At 37.3% G+C, this 17,031-nt stretch overlaps 2 long non-coding RNA genes across 2 annotated transcripts; both read right to left on the bottom strand.

Moving 5' to 3' along the window:
* Positions 1-6,525: 6,525 nt before the first annotated feature.
* On the bottom strand, positions 6,526-15,889 carry LOC122645557. The gene is made up of 3 exons (XR_006330477.1): positions 15,720-15,889; positions 15,650-15,652; positions 6,526-6,728 (listed from the first exon to the last, which is right to left on the bottom strand). It is a non-coding gene; the product is annotated as an uncharacterized LOC122645557 (long non-coding RNA).
* LOC122645555 lies at positions 9,087-9,754 on the bottom strand. The gene is made up of 2 exons (XR_006330475.1): positions 9,707-9,754; positions 9,087-9,204 (listed from the first exon to the last, which is right to left on the bottom strand). It is a non-coding gene; the product is annotated as an uncharacterized LOC122645555 (long non-coding RNA).
* Positions 15,890-17,031: the final 1,142 nt, after the last annotated feature.

Raw genomic sequence — 17,031 nt, 5'->3', positions numbered from 1 at the left:
CGTGAACAAAAACCTGAGAGTATGCGAGTTTAAGAATGGTTTGGAGAAGAAGTGGAGCCTTGCTCTTCCCGCCATGAACATAAACATTTTTTAATAAGAACTACTTGACTCTTCGGACTCTGAGGCTAAAATCCTTTTTAAACAATTTAACGCCTTTTGGCTTCTAGGGAATCCTCTTCAAAGCGGGCCGGACCAGTGGATTGACCCAATCAAACCCTCATTCATCCCAGCATGAACCGGACTTGTTCCCACTTCTGACTCTTAATTAGAAAATGATTTGGATTAGGTGTGTATCAAATTTCAATCGTTTACCCATGTATGACTATGTATCGTTAAGAGCCATTTGGTTTTAAGGGAAAATTAAGGGAAAGGAAGTGAAAATTTTCAAACTTAGAAGGGAAACATTTATAATCATTATCTAACATGATTGTATAGTAATAATACTTTTTAGATGCAATTTCTATTTTATTTTTAGGTAAACAAACCCAAGTTAATAACTCTCTCATGAACAGATCTATGTAGGGAGTTTTAATTCTCTCTTGAACAGATCTGGATGGACATATAGCATTTGTTGGAAAGACATTTTATTTTAGTAGTTGTAGGAACATTGGATTCTACATGTGTTTTGGAACTAGACATCATTAGTCTTGCCAAGGGACTTGACCATGTAGCTCAATTGGAGTATAAAATTAAGGAAATTTGGTGTGGCAAATGGAACTCCTCAATCTTTTCCTACCCCATCCAAGGCACACTAGCCGTGGCATCTTATTCCTTTTTTATGAAGATTGTAGATGCTATTGAAGGGATCCCTATTTCTCCTGTCCAAGACACTTCTATTTTAAAGATTACTTACTTTCTAACCCACCAGGCCTTAGATAAAAGACACCGTTTTGTTACATATGGAAATCTTGTAAACATTTCTTCGGCAATGTGCTAATATATTAATCTTTATAACCCACCAGGCCTTAGATAAAAGACACAGTATTGTTATATATAGAAATCTTATAAACATTTCTTTGGCAATTAATGTGCTAATATATTTTTTGTTTTTATTATCCAAAAAAAAAATGAGATTTAATAACCAAGTATAGAATGATTTGGAGTTAATGGCATAACTATGTGGGATAATGATTACAAAAGTTTTTTTATTAGGTTTGAAAATTTCACTTCCCCACCTTTTCCTACCCTTCAATTTCTTTTGCAATCAAATAGAACATAAGGAAATCATGTCAACCTCTTGAGATTACAAAATTCTTGTAATATTTATTTTATCATGTGGTAAATGTTGCTTCATACTGAAACTTGACATGTGAGCACTACGGCTTCAAAATATATGGCAATGACCAAACAATATCTCCTAGCCTACTGATTGGTTCACACCACTCAATCAGCTTCAGCCATTTCATAGTTATTTGTTCGTAATAAGCCATCCAATTTATCTGGAATAGGTAGTGACGCTCGAAAGTCCTGTGCCTTTGGGTTTACTTCTCCATCAATTTCTTCTTCATCTGACTTGTCATATGGCAATAACCTAGAGTAGATCAAGGATGTGTGGAATAAGCAGCTCATGAAATGCATACCCTATTAGGTCAACAAGTATACCCATAATTTATTGCATCACCTTGCACAAAAGCAAATGTGTGCTGCCAGTAGTTCTCTAAGACTTGGATTTTTTTTTTTTTTTTTTTTTTCTGAAAAGGTGTATTACTGAAGGATTAGAAGAAGAATTACGAAGGTGAGATTCAATCCCAACTTATCCTCACCATAGTTGATAATTTGGATTGAAGAACATCTCAGAAGGAGAATAATTCAGGTTTAACTCATTTTACCAATTTGAAAGGTCGGTCAAGAGGCTAACTATGGAAAAAATTCATATTTTAATTAATTTAAGAACTAATAATTAATGTTTGAAAAACACTGAATCAGAAATTGGGTATATTTTTAAAGGGACAAAGATCTCTACTTGATGGTGTGTCCTACACCCTCTCACAAAGCACCGTGAGATAACACCTCTGCCCCTGGGCAGATATCCAGATATGCTCACCCATTGGCCTAGACGCTTCTATAGAGACCATGCGATCAAGTAGAGAACTCTTGCCCATTTTTAAATATTTATTGAAATTTTGAGAAGATTTTATATTTTGATCAATTTTTTTTTTAATTAAAATTTACAAAGATTTTGGATTTTCCATACCAAATTATTCTCAACAAGCGATTTTTTTTGGAGTCAAGCAACCCATCAACATCAAAGAATCATCTTTCAATCTCAAGCCAAGAAATAGAGAAGAATCCACAAGATGCTTGAAGTACCCAAAAATGACAATACTGATGACTTCTTATCTCCCTAATGTATTCGTAGCGCCTCCCTTATCTTTTTTGTTTTAACAATAGAAGAGAAAATAAAAGTGAGATCTACATTGTTTTCTTTAAACACAACATGACGCATATAGTTTAAGGCATAAAAGACCACCGTTTTAACCAGATAAACATAATGGGAATCTTCTTTTAAGTAAAGAGATAGCCATGTAAGATTATCTAAAAACTTCAAAAGGTGTGGAATGAGGGGCCAAGGCCATGTTGTGGAAGATAGGGTTGGAAGCAAGTCTATAGGGTCTTTGTTGTTGCACCATACTTCTTTGGTCCTATACTTAAATGATTTTGCATGCTCGAGACTCAAAGCAATTCTATGAACTTCAGACTCCAAAAAATGACCCGTAGCCATAAATCATGCAGCTACAAAAATACAACGTCTTTCTAACAAAATGCAATAAGCCCAACCAAAGGTGTTTAGACCTAGGTTAGAAAAACCTACGCAAACCAAAACAGGGTAATTTAACAAAGGAATATATTCAACAACTGGAATTGGAGGGGTGCCCAGAACAGTCCTGGTTAGAAACATCATAAGGGCATAAAAAGGTTGGTGGGTAAATGTTAAGATCAAAATTCCAATGAGCAAATATTCTAAAGGGCCAAATTGGGGTCGGGTTTGAAAATCCCTTTTAAAATTATGTTCCTAAGACTCCAAATAAAATAACAACTAATAATAAAAACAGAGAAAAACCACTTAATCGAGGGTATATCAAAAGTCCTATTAGAGAGAGTAGATAAACAAAGCTATTCTAGCGAGGGATGGGAGAGAAATTCGGCTCTCAGCCCCAAATGACATGCAACTCAAAGACACTTAGATCAATCATACGAAAGGAAAAGGTGTCAAATGGATTCAGCAAAGAGCCACAAAAAACACAATAGGGTTCGATCGGGATCCATTTGAAATAGTTGCTTTGACTAGAATTCCTATATGTAAAACATACCAGAAGAAAATTTTAAATTTAGGATGTAACTTACATTTCCAAAAACAACGCCACCACAAAGAGATCCTAGAATCTTGAGAAAGGCATTTAGAGGATAATATAAAATCAACAGCTGAACGAGTAGAAAAATGGTCATCCCTCGATAAAGTGTATGGCCACCGGTCCTCATCACCTGATATATGGATATTAACAATTCTTTCCACAAAGGCCGAGGTAATAACGAAGGAAAGTAAGGGAAGGTTCCATTGATTGTTAATCATAAAATTACAAATAAAATCCTCACTATTAACATAATCAAATGAAGCAGGAATAGAAAAGCTCGAGTTGGAGGGGATCCACCAATCCGTCCAAAAGAAGGAGCATCTCTCATTACCAATTAACCCAAACACCACATTCTTGAGGGTGGGGAGGGTTTTGGTAATACTATTCCAAGCCCAAGAGCCCCTTTTTTTTAATACTCTATGGTCAAACACCTATTTGTGATGAAAATATCTAGCTTCTAAGACCTTGACCCATAGTGCAAAATTCTCCGTTAATAACCTCAATCCCAATGTCATTAAAAGAGCCTTTTGTATTGTGAGTTTCAGCCTCTCTACGGCTCAACCGTTCCCTAGGCAAATGGGTATAGATTTTGTTCCAAGCAACAAGTGGAACTTTTTTGGAACCACTAGAGTTACCATTCCAAAGTTTAAGACAAATTGAGTCTAGGCTCTGACAAACTCGGAGGGGGAAGAAAAAGCAAGACATTAGGTCGACGGGGATAGAGGATAGAACCGATTTAATAAGAACCCTATGACCAGCATAGGACAGAAAATTGGCTTTCTAAGAAGATAATGTTTTATTAACTCTCCCAACAATGAAGTCTAGGTCCTTGACCTAAGAACGAGAGCGGAAGAGATTAGTCCCAAGATAAAGTGAATCTTTAATGCCAATAAGAAAACAAAGACTCCTACGGTCACATGGAAGACATTCTTGCTAAAACACAAACCACTCCTATTATAATTAATTTCTTGTGCTGAGATCAGAAAAAAGATTCAAGATTGCTTTGATAGTAAGAAAGTCATCCACGATAATACATTAGAAGATGAAGGTATCATTAGCAAAGAGGGGATGGGATATCTCTGAAGCTTGCCTAGCTACCTTAATGCCTCGAAAGAGCCCTAGGTCCCTATAGGCCGCAAAGAGACGAGATAGATAGCCAAAATAAGCAAATAAGGGCTAAGAGGGCACCCTTGACGAATACCCCTAGAAACTCCAAAGTGACCAAAAGGATGTCGATGAACCCTTTTTCATTGTCGATCGATAGTAGTAAGATGTCGACTGCTATAATTTTACAGCCAAGTGAATTTTCACATTTTTGGGCAGTCCGCACTGCACCAGTAGGTCCCTGTCGTCTCAACAGCTTTGGATCATTCCACACCATACATACATTCATACCACCCACATTCACTATTCCATACATTCAATTGATTAAAATTCCCAAATTGGGATCAAATATCATTGAATTAAAGCCATTCAAAAATATTTACAAGACCTCTGGGCCTGAAATCGTTCATCATCCATTTAACAAAGAACAAGAGAAAAAAAAGAGCTACTCCTCAGAACCATCTTCGTCTTCTTCACTCTCACTCTCCTGCAACCCTTCATTGGCATCACCACCATGAATCGTTATCCCTTTCAATTCATTGCCCCCTCCAATTCCTCACATGGGGACAAAAATGACCTCCTTACCCCCTGCCCGAAAACATTGCCCAAGATGGGGTCCACTCCCCCTATTAGAGGAATTGGAGGTGCTTGCGAATTGGAGGTGATAATTATTCCACCACCATCATGACCATCGTTGTGGCGTTAATCACACTTTGATCTGCTTAGTCCCAAAAAAGGATGAGGCGATCCAAGTCACTGATTTCAAACCTATTAGCTTGTGTAATGTGTTCTATAAAACTCTAGCTAAGCTCTTGCCTAATCATCTCAAAAGGCACCTTTTTTCTTTCGTATCTCCTTTCCAAGCTGTTTTCATCCCCAGTCGTCAAACTCCAACAATATCATCATTGCCCAGAAGATTTTTCATTATCTCAGTTACAAAAAGGGAAAGGGGGAGGGGGTTTGTTGCAATCAAACTAGACATGACCAAGGTCAATGACAGATTAGAATGGAGCTTGCTTCGTCCTGTCTTTAAATTTCCTAGGTTTTGAAAAGTCATGGTGTAATCTTATCTATATCTCTCGTCTCCTCACCTACTTATTCTATTAAACTCCAGAAATGAGAGTCTGTCTGGTGGTGAGCCTGGCCTATAGGTTTCCCCCTATAGAAATTTTGGATGGATTGGTAACAAATATCATTTACCGAGCCTCCATCCGGTGCAATAGCTATGGGTTGGGGTTGGCTCCCGGCATAAAAGACTTTCTTATCAAGTGTAAGTCTTCTACGAAGAAGAAAAATGGACAGTAGGGGGTATTAGTTTTTCAGTTGTACGCTGTTTGTTTTCTTTCTGGCCTTTTCCAATTCGGTTTTTTTGTCTTGGTAAGGATTGATGGGCTTGCTACGTTTTCTTTCCGCTCTTGGGGAGTACCTCGTATGGGTTTTGCTTGGCTCCTTTGCCTCTGTTTGCCCTTGGCTTGCCTTCTATTTCGATTCAAGGTCCCTCTTTGCTTTCTTAGGGTCTGTCCTTGGGTGGCTTGGAGGGTTGCCTTTTCTTTGTTTGTATCGTTTTTGTGTAAAAATCCTCTCCAGCACGTATCGTATGGCTGGGTGCTGGCCCTGGGGTGCGAGTAGCCCGTGTAGCCATCCGCTGAAGAGGATCCGAACATAAAACATTTCTAAATAAGATTCATTTTAAAAAAAAATTTAATAAATTCTAAACCTATTCTCAATTAAGAGTTAAACAATGACTTGTCGTCATAAAAATGCATGGTTATTGAATGGAGCGAAATCCTGCGATACCGTGATGAATCAGAGACAATACACTCAATCCAATCCCAAACTGGTTGGTTTTCTATGGTTATGGTCCTTTCATTGGACCTACCACAAGGGTGTCAGCTCTTAATTCTGCAGATCAATACACCAGGCTAATCTGGTTTCTGATGAAGCTCAAGCATAATGGATCAATCTGAGGGTAAGGGAAAGGAACAACCTGAGAGAGATAGTAGACTTCAATAACCAAGTAGTCCTGTCCACCTTGTAATGCTCAACCCAAAATTCATTTTCATCTAAGGGAGCAGATTTTCAATAAATCATAAACAATAGCTGTTGGTTATAACTGCTGCCATGTGACAATTTGGTTAGCACTCAAAACTTCATAGATGTGTTCCCATCATCCTTCAGTACCTCTACTCAATGTTAATTCTAAAAATCCCTCCAAACTTTACCATATATTATCAGAGAAATGCTTTGAATATTGTTTCAGAAGTCCATTTTCTTACCAAAATTTTTTTTGATCAATGTGAGACAAAAGGAAGAGAACTATACATTGTTGGTCATGTGGTTACAATGTACCACTAGATTTGAATTGTGGACATTGCAAAGCATATTCCAATATATCTAATCATCAGAATGAACATATCGTCTTTCCATATCAGAGAATTAACTGATGTTGTTGGGGAATCATTCCATTCATACCTGTTCTGGTCAATGTTATTAATAAAAAAATAAAGAAGAAAAAAAAAATTACATAGAACATGTGGAGTATTTGAAGCAGCATGGAGAGGCTCCTGTCCTTTCGAATCCCAACCTGACAGCAGAGAATAAGTTCCTTGCATATAATAAAAAGGATAAAAATTATACTAAGCAATCATGCAATCACTTTTTTTCTTCAAGTTCTTTTTCCAAAGGATTTACTAGTCTGAGTTAAAGCCAAATCTTATAGGCAGCAAGACAAGAACAGACCAACTTTTCCTTCACTCACAGTGAAGATCTCTTCACACATGGGTTAGGTAAAACATGACATCCAGATGAGAGGTAAAACATGAAATCTAGATGAGCTAAAATTAATGGGGCTTGTTCACTTCTGTACACTTCAGATGGATGGCACTATGACATAGAAAAACACAGACAGAAGGGCAACTCAAAAATGGCTCAGGTCTGACCAGTTGTAGCAACATGGCTTGGAGATGAAACTGGTTCACTGCTGTACACTTCAGATGGATGGCACTATGACATTGAAAAAACACAGACCGAAGGGCAACTCAAAATGGGTTTCCTCAAGTCTGACCAGTAGTAGCAACATGACTTTGACATGAAACAATCTCTCTCTCCTGCAAACCTACTAAAATGTATCCAATATATATATATTTTAATATTCAACTCAAATAAAATGATTACTTTGAACCCAACTATTTGCGTTTGTATTCAACTTGACCTTCATAGTTCAGCCGCTCTGCAAATATTTCAATTAAAAAAACAAATCGAGCATTTGTCCTTCAGACGAATGAATAAACAGACAGGTTGTTAGTCACAGGTCATTCAAAGTCTAACCTGCCTTAAATTTCCCCTAAGATTGCTACACCCAGCTGAAAGACCTAAAGAACAGATAATTAAGCTTTGAAAAACTAAACCAGGTGTTCGATTCATACTCAATTTACCATACAAGCATCAACCAAAATCCAACTGAAGCAACTTACAGTAATTTTTTCCTTTTAAAAAAAAAAACAAATAGATGCATAGAACTAGAAGTTTCAGAAATCCCTTACAAAGACATGCATAACATTTAGAAGGGCTCTCCCAACAAAAGATGACTCGTGTTAGGTGGTTTGATCCAAACCGTCCTTGGAAAGATCGCTTCATGCCACAGCTGAGCAGGATGTTGGTGCCTACAGTCATCTAGAGAATAAAGGTAGCTAGACTTTCCATAGTCAATATGCTTCGAGAAGTAGACACTGTTCCTTGATATTCTTAGGTATTCAACTTCTGAAAAAGAATAGTGAGAGCCGACAAACACTGTTAGACCATTCAAGCTGTCCGTTTCAACCCATTTCTTCCGAGACCAGTTCAATTTGAATATAATGGGGTTATCAAGATAAGATACTCCTCGGAATCTGCAGTGGCGGGAGCGTTGTGCACTTGGTACTCCAAATATGTTTCTTGGGTGACATGGATAAGATGCGCACACCAATACAATCCCCCCATTGAATTCGATTATGTGCTTTGTTCTCTCTTGACCATAGCTCAAATGAGGAAGAGTGAGTTCATTCAACAAATGGATACGCCAAGTATGCTTCTGTGGATCAAATATCCCTGCCCACTCACACGATTCATAAAAGCAATGGAATAATCCGTTACAGAAAACTGGATCATGCCCCCAAGAGAAGCATAAAACACATCAACCCTCTGATTATTTAATAAAAAAAACCCATTCATCCCGTCTTTATTTTGGTACTTAACAGTCGTCCACTGTGCATCTCCTGGATCAAATGTGCTAATATTAACACTTCCAAGTTTATTTTCAATATGAGTTTCAATTGAGAGAACTATACAGTCAGGGGATGTGGGCGCACAAGATAAAGCAAATCTCACGGACATATATGGAAAAATTTTGCAAGCGGGAAGATCAATTCTCGACTTGGTGAAGGGATTGAATAAGAAAAGGTGATTAGTTTGAGAAAACAGAACCCATCCATCCTTACAGCAGTGGATAACTGCGTCCTTCAGATCTGGGAACACATCAAACTAGAACTTTCCCTGTGAAGGATCAAAGAACTTGATTATGCCATCATTAACTGGGGAGAACAAAAGCCATGGGAACTGGTTTACTACACTGAGTGAACAGGAAAGATTTCGCCAATCCTTACAAACACAGGACCAGCGAACATAATCTTCGAGGCACAGACAGGACACAATGAGCTCCAGGAATTCCGTAGGAAGTTCAGACCAAGGCCGTAGCTCATCCACTCTGACCCTATACAGGGTTGCATGAACAACAAAAAATTGAACTTAGATCATAATATTCTCAACATAAACCCTTGAATACTTACATCTAAAACCAGGCATTGATATATTGAATTATATTTTGGCATAAAACAGATTCTTCAATCCCAATACACGGCCTCCGAACTCGAAACAAATTAAACCCAAACTATGACATTCAAAATCAAATTCTTCTCTAAACCCTAAATGCTTTGCTTTTGAATCCCTTTACAAAATCAAGAAATTCTACACAACCAAGTAAATACAGGAACAACCTAAAATCATGGCATACAAATATGAGATTGCATTTCAAACTCTAATATTCTAATAAGAATACTCTTGACTAGAAATACCCATTAAGATCTTAAACTGAGATTGCTTGTTTTCTACGAAAAACCCTAAAACGCATTGTGTCAAAAGTAGCAAAAGATCGGAACTGATTTAAAACCCAACAAGCAGTCGCAAAAACAGAGCAGCCCGGTAGAAGAACCTACAGTTTCTCTGCCATTCTTGTCATTTCTCTTCCCGCCATGAACAAAAACCTTATCGTATGCGCATTTGAGAATGGTTTGAAGAAGAAGTAGAGACTTGCTCTTCGGACACTAATGCTAAACCCCTTGAAACACTTTTAAGGCTTTAGTGCATCATCTTCAAAACGGGCCGGACCAGTGGATTGACCCAATCAACCCCTCACCCCAGCATAAACCGGACCGGTTCCTACTTCTAACTCCATGTTAAGTTTGAGACCAACTGGAATTCCCAAGTGGCAATAAAGTAAGGAAAAATCAAAGACTACCAAAGACTGAATACAACAGTTGAGGGGGTGAATGGATACATGGGAGGGTAAAATGCTAAATTACTAAATTTGAGGTTGAAATCTGAAAATGGCCAACTTAGATTATTCCCTAAGTATCAATCTTTTAAATTTGCCACATCTTCGTCCCCAAATTCTCTTCAAGGGATCCCACCCACTGAATCTTTTGCCAATTATAATTGATTGAAAGTTTTGAATTTTAGGCTGATTGAAAATTTCAAACCTTTCGGATAAAAATATTGTATAATAGGTAAATTTAAACTATTGGTTAAATAGGCAAAATACACCACGGGTAGAGCCTCCATAATAATATTTGTTGGTCTTTTTTTTAACTGTTGGATGTAGATAAAATTCTATTTTTGGTAAAAGGAGATTTATTTACTGAAGGAAGACCAACGTTCAGTATCCTGATTACAAAGATCAGACAGTCAAGGAGAGGAGATAGGCCAGGAAGTCCTACACAGAACGGACTTGGTTCTCCGGGCCAAGGAGTCAGTAGTGCTGTTATTCTCCCTCGAAACAAAGTTGAAAGAACAATTTACAAAGTAAGAAGCTAATTGCTTAATGTCTAGAACGAGATTAAGAACTTCTGCCTTGGGAAGTGGAGAAGGAGAGTTGATGTAGCCTATTAGCTCGTTACAATCCGACTCCATTGTAAGTGATCCAAGCCCCCCCCCCCCCCCCTTTATCGCCAGAGCTTCCCCTTGGATGGCTGAAACACAGTCAATAGGCTCCGATATAGCAGCAATAGGTAAGCCCCTACAGTCCCTGATGATGTAGATAAAATTCTCAAAGTATGTCATAAGTAGAGTTTAGTGGTCCATTTCAAACCATCGATCCCTTCTCTTTGAACATATATGAAATTTTTAAACAAACCAACAATGTGATGCACCAACATAGTTTTGTTGCCTAGAACCGCACCTATATACGTGCGGCTATGTGCTACTTTAGATGATAACTTTCTCCGAATATGTATAAAGTATTAATCTCATTAGTGGATTTGATCTAGTCTGAGGCCCATAATTTATCAACTATATAATCTCTTTGAAGACTTTTTCCACAAACATTTGAATTGGGTGTAAGTTAAGCCGTTGTTGACCTATTTTGGAATTTTGAATAGTCTAGATCAATGCCATATTGATGGGATTGAAACAAATGAGCTATTGAGCACCCAAGCCAATTAGCATCGGTGAATTCTTCAACTATGAGATGATTATGCACCATGTATAAAAGGCCCTGGCCCTGTGTCTTCTTCAAATATCGCAATATCTACATAATAGCGTACAAAGGTTCAATTTTAGGTTGAGTCATAAACTATCTAACCACAGCGATTGGGAAAGCAATATTTGGATGAGTGATCTTAAGGGAGATTGATGAGCTTTCCAAACAATCGTCGATACCGATCTAGGTCATCTAATAATACTATTCCATCCGCTAAGCAAACAATGTTATAGCTTTACTTGGATTCAATTGAAGTAATTTTGGAGATCCCTAATTTTCGAATTCGAGGACTGACTAGAAAATTAAGGAGATAGTTCTCCACGCTACTAGTGTGAGGAGGAATCTACGTGTAACACTAATAGTTATTCAAAAAAAATATCATCCACATGGGAACTACATATTTAGGGTAAGAGAAAAAATAATAATAAAAAAACCCATGTGAGAGGGAAATTGAATCCTGATATTATGTGTGAGTTTTCACAAAAAAATGTTACCATTTTATAACATTCTTTTTTATGTCCCATTGTTATCCAACTCACAAAACAAAACAAAACAAAAAAAGAAGAGAGAGAGAGAGAGATGAAAGTGTTAAGCATAAGAATATTCTGAAACTCTAATGCCATTATCATTCTCGATTTTTTTTTTTCCCCTCTAAACAAGTATGAAGGACTCTCAAGCTTTGAAATTTTAAATATTTCACTATTCCCAAGTCCACACAATCTTTAAACTAGCAAATACTTTTTTTGGGGGAAATTATTCAATTGCTGCATGTTCTGATCAGTAATAAAAGAAAATTACTATAGAATATGCAAAAGCTGCATTGAGAGGATCCTTTCTTTCCTTTTTTTTTTTTTTTCGGTAAGAAAAAATTTTATTAAAAAGGACGGCAAGAGTCATACTGGGCATCCTGAGCATAGAGATCAAGAAGCCAAGGATTGGAATTTGGCCATACTGTCATTCTTTCCATAGATAGGGCCTTCCTAGCAAGAGAGTGCGCAACACAGTTTTGCATCTCTTGGACTAAAGGAGAAGGAGAAGGATCCCTTTCTTTCTAATCTCAACCAAACAACAATAATAGTACCTACAGTGGACTAGGTTGCACCTTCTTTAATGCTAAACACACTTTATGGTCTTCTATATTACATAGAGAACAATATTCACCTAGCATACATTCTGGAAGAGTATATGTAGGGATGTAAATGGATATTCGTAAATTCATATTCAATCCGCGTTCGTATCCGTTTAGGAGAATCGGAATCTGTCCGAAACTAATTAGATACGAATATGATAATCCCCCTATCCGATCGATTATTATCTAATTCATTTAGTAGTCCGACGGTAATAAAATATCTGAAATATAACTCTGTGTTTGTCTGTCCTTTTAAGTTACCTTATTGGATTTTGTGTTCTTATTTTTAAAAATTTATAAGTTAAGATAATGTGATTCTTTTTCTAGATTTGCTATTGGTTTATATATATAGTTTTATGCAATGTGATACATGGAATTACATATCTATTAAAAAAATCAAAAGTAAAAAACGTAATAGAATAAAAGACTAAGAAAAGTAGAAGAAAGGGTAGTTACTAAACTCTCAAGTCTCAACCCTAACCCTCATCATAAAAACGATAAATACGTCAATGGATAGTCGAAAAATCGTATTCGATCAGTATTCATATCCATTTAGGAGAACCTGTAATAAAAAAATCACTATCTGAAAATTATCCTAATCCGTCTGAATATAATCGGTTACGAATATGATATTGCCACTATCCAACCGAATTCGATCTGTTTACATCCCTAAGTATATGATCCACTTAGACCTGATGAAGGTATAACATTGAACAATGGTTAATGAACCCAACCCCAAAGAAAAAAAATGAAGGAATAAACCACACTCAATTATTTTTTAACTCTGTCGATAGTTTTGGAGCAGATGATTTACAGTTTCACATCACTGTATCTCTTAAAAACTTGTATTGCACAATCTAGGAAAAGAAAAACTATGCAGCACAATCACTTAGGTTTTCTTTTCCCCTTTTTTTTTTTTTTTTTTTTTTTTTTTTTCTTTTCTTGTTTTTTTGAAGGATCTACCTATCTAAGTCTCAGCCAAATCTCATAGGCAACAAAACAAGATAGGGAGAAAGAATATGGTACTTGCATAATTATCGAAGATAACTCTATTTTGAGTTTTCAAAAGGATCCAACAGCTCAACTTGAAAAACACATTAACCCTACCTAATTTTTATACACCTGGCTCCTTTCTAATTAGTCTTGCTTTCAGAAAGTACAAAGGTGAAACATGATATCTAGATGAGTTACCCATTATGGGGCTGGTTCACTGGAGTATAGTTCAAATGGGAGATCGACAAAGTTGGGACCATGACATCAAAATATACAGATATAACAGAAACTTAGGAGGACCAGTCTCTGAATTGTCATTTCAATAAAACTCAAATACCCAAGATTTGTCCTTCAAATGAGTGAATAAAAGGGTAGGTTTGTTAACTCTGCCCTAAAGAATACACAATTAGACTTTGAAAAGCAAAACCAAGTGATTAACACACCCAATGGATGATATAAGCCTCAACCAAAATCCACTTGAAGCAACTTACATCAATTATTTTCCTTTTTAAAATAAAATTTAGCTCTCACAATGACATGCACGGCATTTTAGAAGAGTTCATCAAACAAAAGATGACAAATCTTAGGTGGATGAATCCAAATAGCTTATGTAAAGAATGACTCTTTGTGCTGCTGCATAGGAATGTTGCATAGCAGGATGGTACTTACAGTCATCAAGAGAATATAAGTATCTAGAGTTTTCACAGTTGCAAGACGACACAATGTTACTTGATATTCTTGAGACAACAATCACTCGAACACTGTAACACCATTTAAGCTCTTCATTACATCCCATTTCATCTTGGACAAATCCAGTTTGAATGTATGGGCATATGGATTGGATGGATTGGCACCATTAGACATCATTATGGATCAGCCAATACCTGAAGTAAGAACTAAGAAGACCAATGCCACTAGCGACAGACTGTATTTCATAGATCTATCTCATGTAACGAGAGTTATTTATATATGGGGCGTTTTATATCATCTTGGAAGCAATAGTTTATCCTAACTAGGAATTTTCTGAAAACCCCAAAGAATCATGACAAGATTTTTTTTTAAAATAACAAGAGGAATCCTAATTGGGTTATGTATTGGTTTGGATTGATGACTCTCTCTTGAAGCCATCCATTCTCATGCGGCAAATTTGCAAGCGTAATAATGAAGAAATTATGTTAATTCTTCCTTGTAAAGGATTGTTTTTATGATCCACTATCAATACTCTACTCTGTAACTACCACATTTAGGAACTGTAGCTATAAGAGTCTCTTGTTGGAAATTCTTTGCAGGACTATATGGTTCAAGTTGCATGGATATGGCTTCCATAATGATAAGCAATTTTGCTTTGGCTTCCATAAAGACAAGCAATTTTGCTTCGAGTTCATAAACGTGGACAATAAAAATGTATTGTTGTGTTTCATGCAAACTAAATCTGGAATATTATTAGTTGGGATAGGAGTAGTATCACATTGTACAATGTATTGTCTTCCTCCCTCCCGATTACCCCTCCGAGTCTCGCATTTATATTGAATATTACAACAGTTTAGGAGTGCATCACGATATAAAAATAATCATGATAATGTTGTTCATCACTATCATTGTACCTCTTCAGGAAATATCCATGAACAGATTAGTTACAACACAAGGAATGAGTTTGGCCCCTTAAATAATGGTAATATTGTGAATACAGAAGTAATCTACATTTTAGTTACTACATTATCCTTCCCACTTACTAATTGATGTGGAGATGGGATAATAGACGACCATGGATGAGGACTAATGCTAGACGGGACTAGGTCAACTGAAACTCATAATCCATAATTTGGTTTTCAAGGAAGAATGCAAAACTTGTGAAAGGACATTGAAGCTTCAAAATTAGAATTCATCCGATAGGACTTAAGTTACTACCTTCTGGTTAAACTGGTTGGTTTTCTATAGTTATGGTCCTTTCATTGGACCTACCACTAGTGTGTCAGCTCTTAATTCTGCAGATCAGATCAACACACTAGGCTAGTCTGGTTTCTGATGATGCTCAAGCATAATGGATCAATCTGAGGGTAAGGGAAAGGGACAACCTGAGAGAGAGAGTAGACTTCAAGGACTAAGTAGTCCTGTCCACCAATGCTCAACCCAAAATTCATTTTCATCTAAGGAAGCAGATTTTCAAAAAATGCAAAGCCTGGTTATAACTGCCATGTGACAATTTGGTTAGCACTCAAAACTTCATGGATGTGTTCCCATCATCCTTCAGTACCTCTACTCAATGTTAATTCTAAAAACCCCCTCCAAACTTTACCACATATTATCAAAGAAATGCTTTGAATATTGTTTCAGAAGTCTATCCTTTTACCAAAAAAAATTTGGATCAATGTGAACCAAAAGGAAGAGAACTATACATTGTTGGTCATGTGGTTGCAATGGACAACTAGATTTGACATGTGGTCATTGCAAAGCATATTCCAATCTATCCAATCATCAGAATGACGATATCGTCTTTCCATATCAGAGAATTAATTGATGTTGATGTTGTTGGTGAAGCCTGATTTGGTCCAGAAAGTGTGATTGAGACCTTCGGAGGGCTGTTCTGGCCTCGAAACGATATCAGAATGTTGAAAAATGGCAGGGCTTCATGCCAAAGGCTGGAGTTGTGTTGGGCTCGTCAAGATCTTCGAAATGAGTACTTTTGAGCCATGTGTTATGTTTTGGTCTGGCTCAGGTTTTTTGGCATTTTTGGGCTAGGGGCATTTGTGTACTTTCTGGTAGGGGTGTCAATAATGCCCAGTTGGCCCGAACCCGGCCAAACCCGCCCTGAGCCGGGCTCGGACCTAACCCTGATCTACCAGCCCGAAGGGCGGGTTAGGGTTGAGTTTTTGGCTGACCCTGGCAGGGTTGGGTCGGGTCCGGGATAAGACCCCGGGCTTAGCCTGGCCCAGCCCGGACCCAACCCTGTATTAGTTATAAGCATTTATATTTGTAATAATATATAATATTATAAGTAAAAATACAAAAATGCCCATAAGAGTCTAAGAGATGAGTAACCCTAATCCCATATTCCCTTTTAGTTTTTCAATTTTCACTCTTCAGTCTTCATCCACAAGGAAAGCCGCCGCTGACACTAGCAGTCTGCCTTCCTCTTCCTCCGTTCCTTCTTCCCAGATTCACTTGATGATCAAGGCAACAAGATATGTTCATCTTCCTCTTCTATTGTGCCCTTTTCCAATTTCCATCTTCTTCGATCTCATTAAGTGAAGCTCTCCCTATTTAAATCCAACGAGGACTGAATGGTTAAAACGAAGGCCAAACCCTAGCCATTGCGGTTATGGGTAATGGCGACTGAGATTTGGGCTATGTGTGGTGACAGTTTGAAAAAAAAATGGGAAGGGAAAATAGGTTCGACCATGGTATGATGGGTGATGGAGGCTGAGCTAAGGTCTCGGTTATGGTGAAAATGGATATAGGTTGCAGGTGGTCTCGTTATTAAAGACCCGCGACAAACAACAACCAAACTCGTTTCAGCTTGCTTAATCTCATAATCTATTAGTAACTACTACACACTATATCTGTTTCTCTCCAGATTTTATGTTTGACCATTATTACTGATATCTTTGAAGTTATAAGATCGATTCTTTAATTTCCAGGTCTGAATCACCAATCAGCAACCA

Source organism: Telopea speciosissima, chromosome 11, assembly GCF_018873765.1.
Source record: "Telopea speciosissima isolate NSW1024214 ecotype Mountain lineage chromosome 11, Tspe_v1, whole genome shotgun sequence".
Classification (NCBI taxonomy): domain Eukaryota; kingdom Viridiplantae; phylum Streptophyta; class Magnoliopsida; order Proteales; family Proteaceae; genus Telopea; species Telopea speciosissima.
This window is presented reverse-complemented; position numbering and strand designations above follow the sequence as displayed.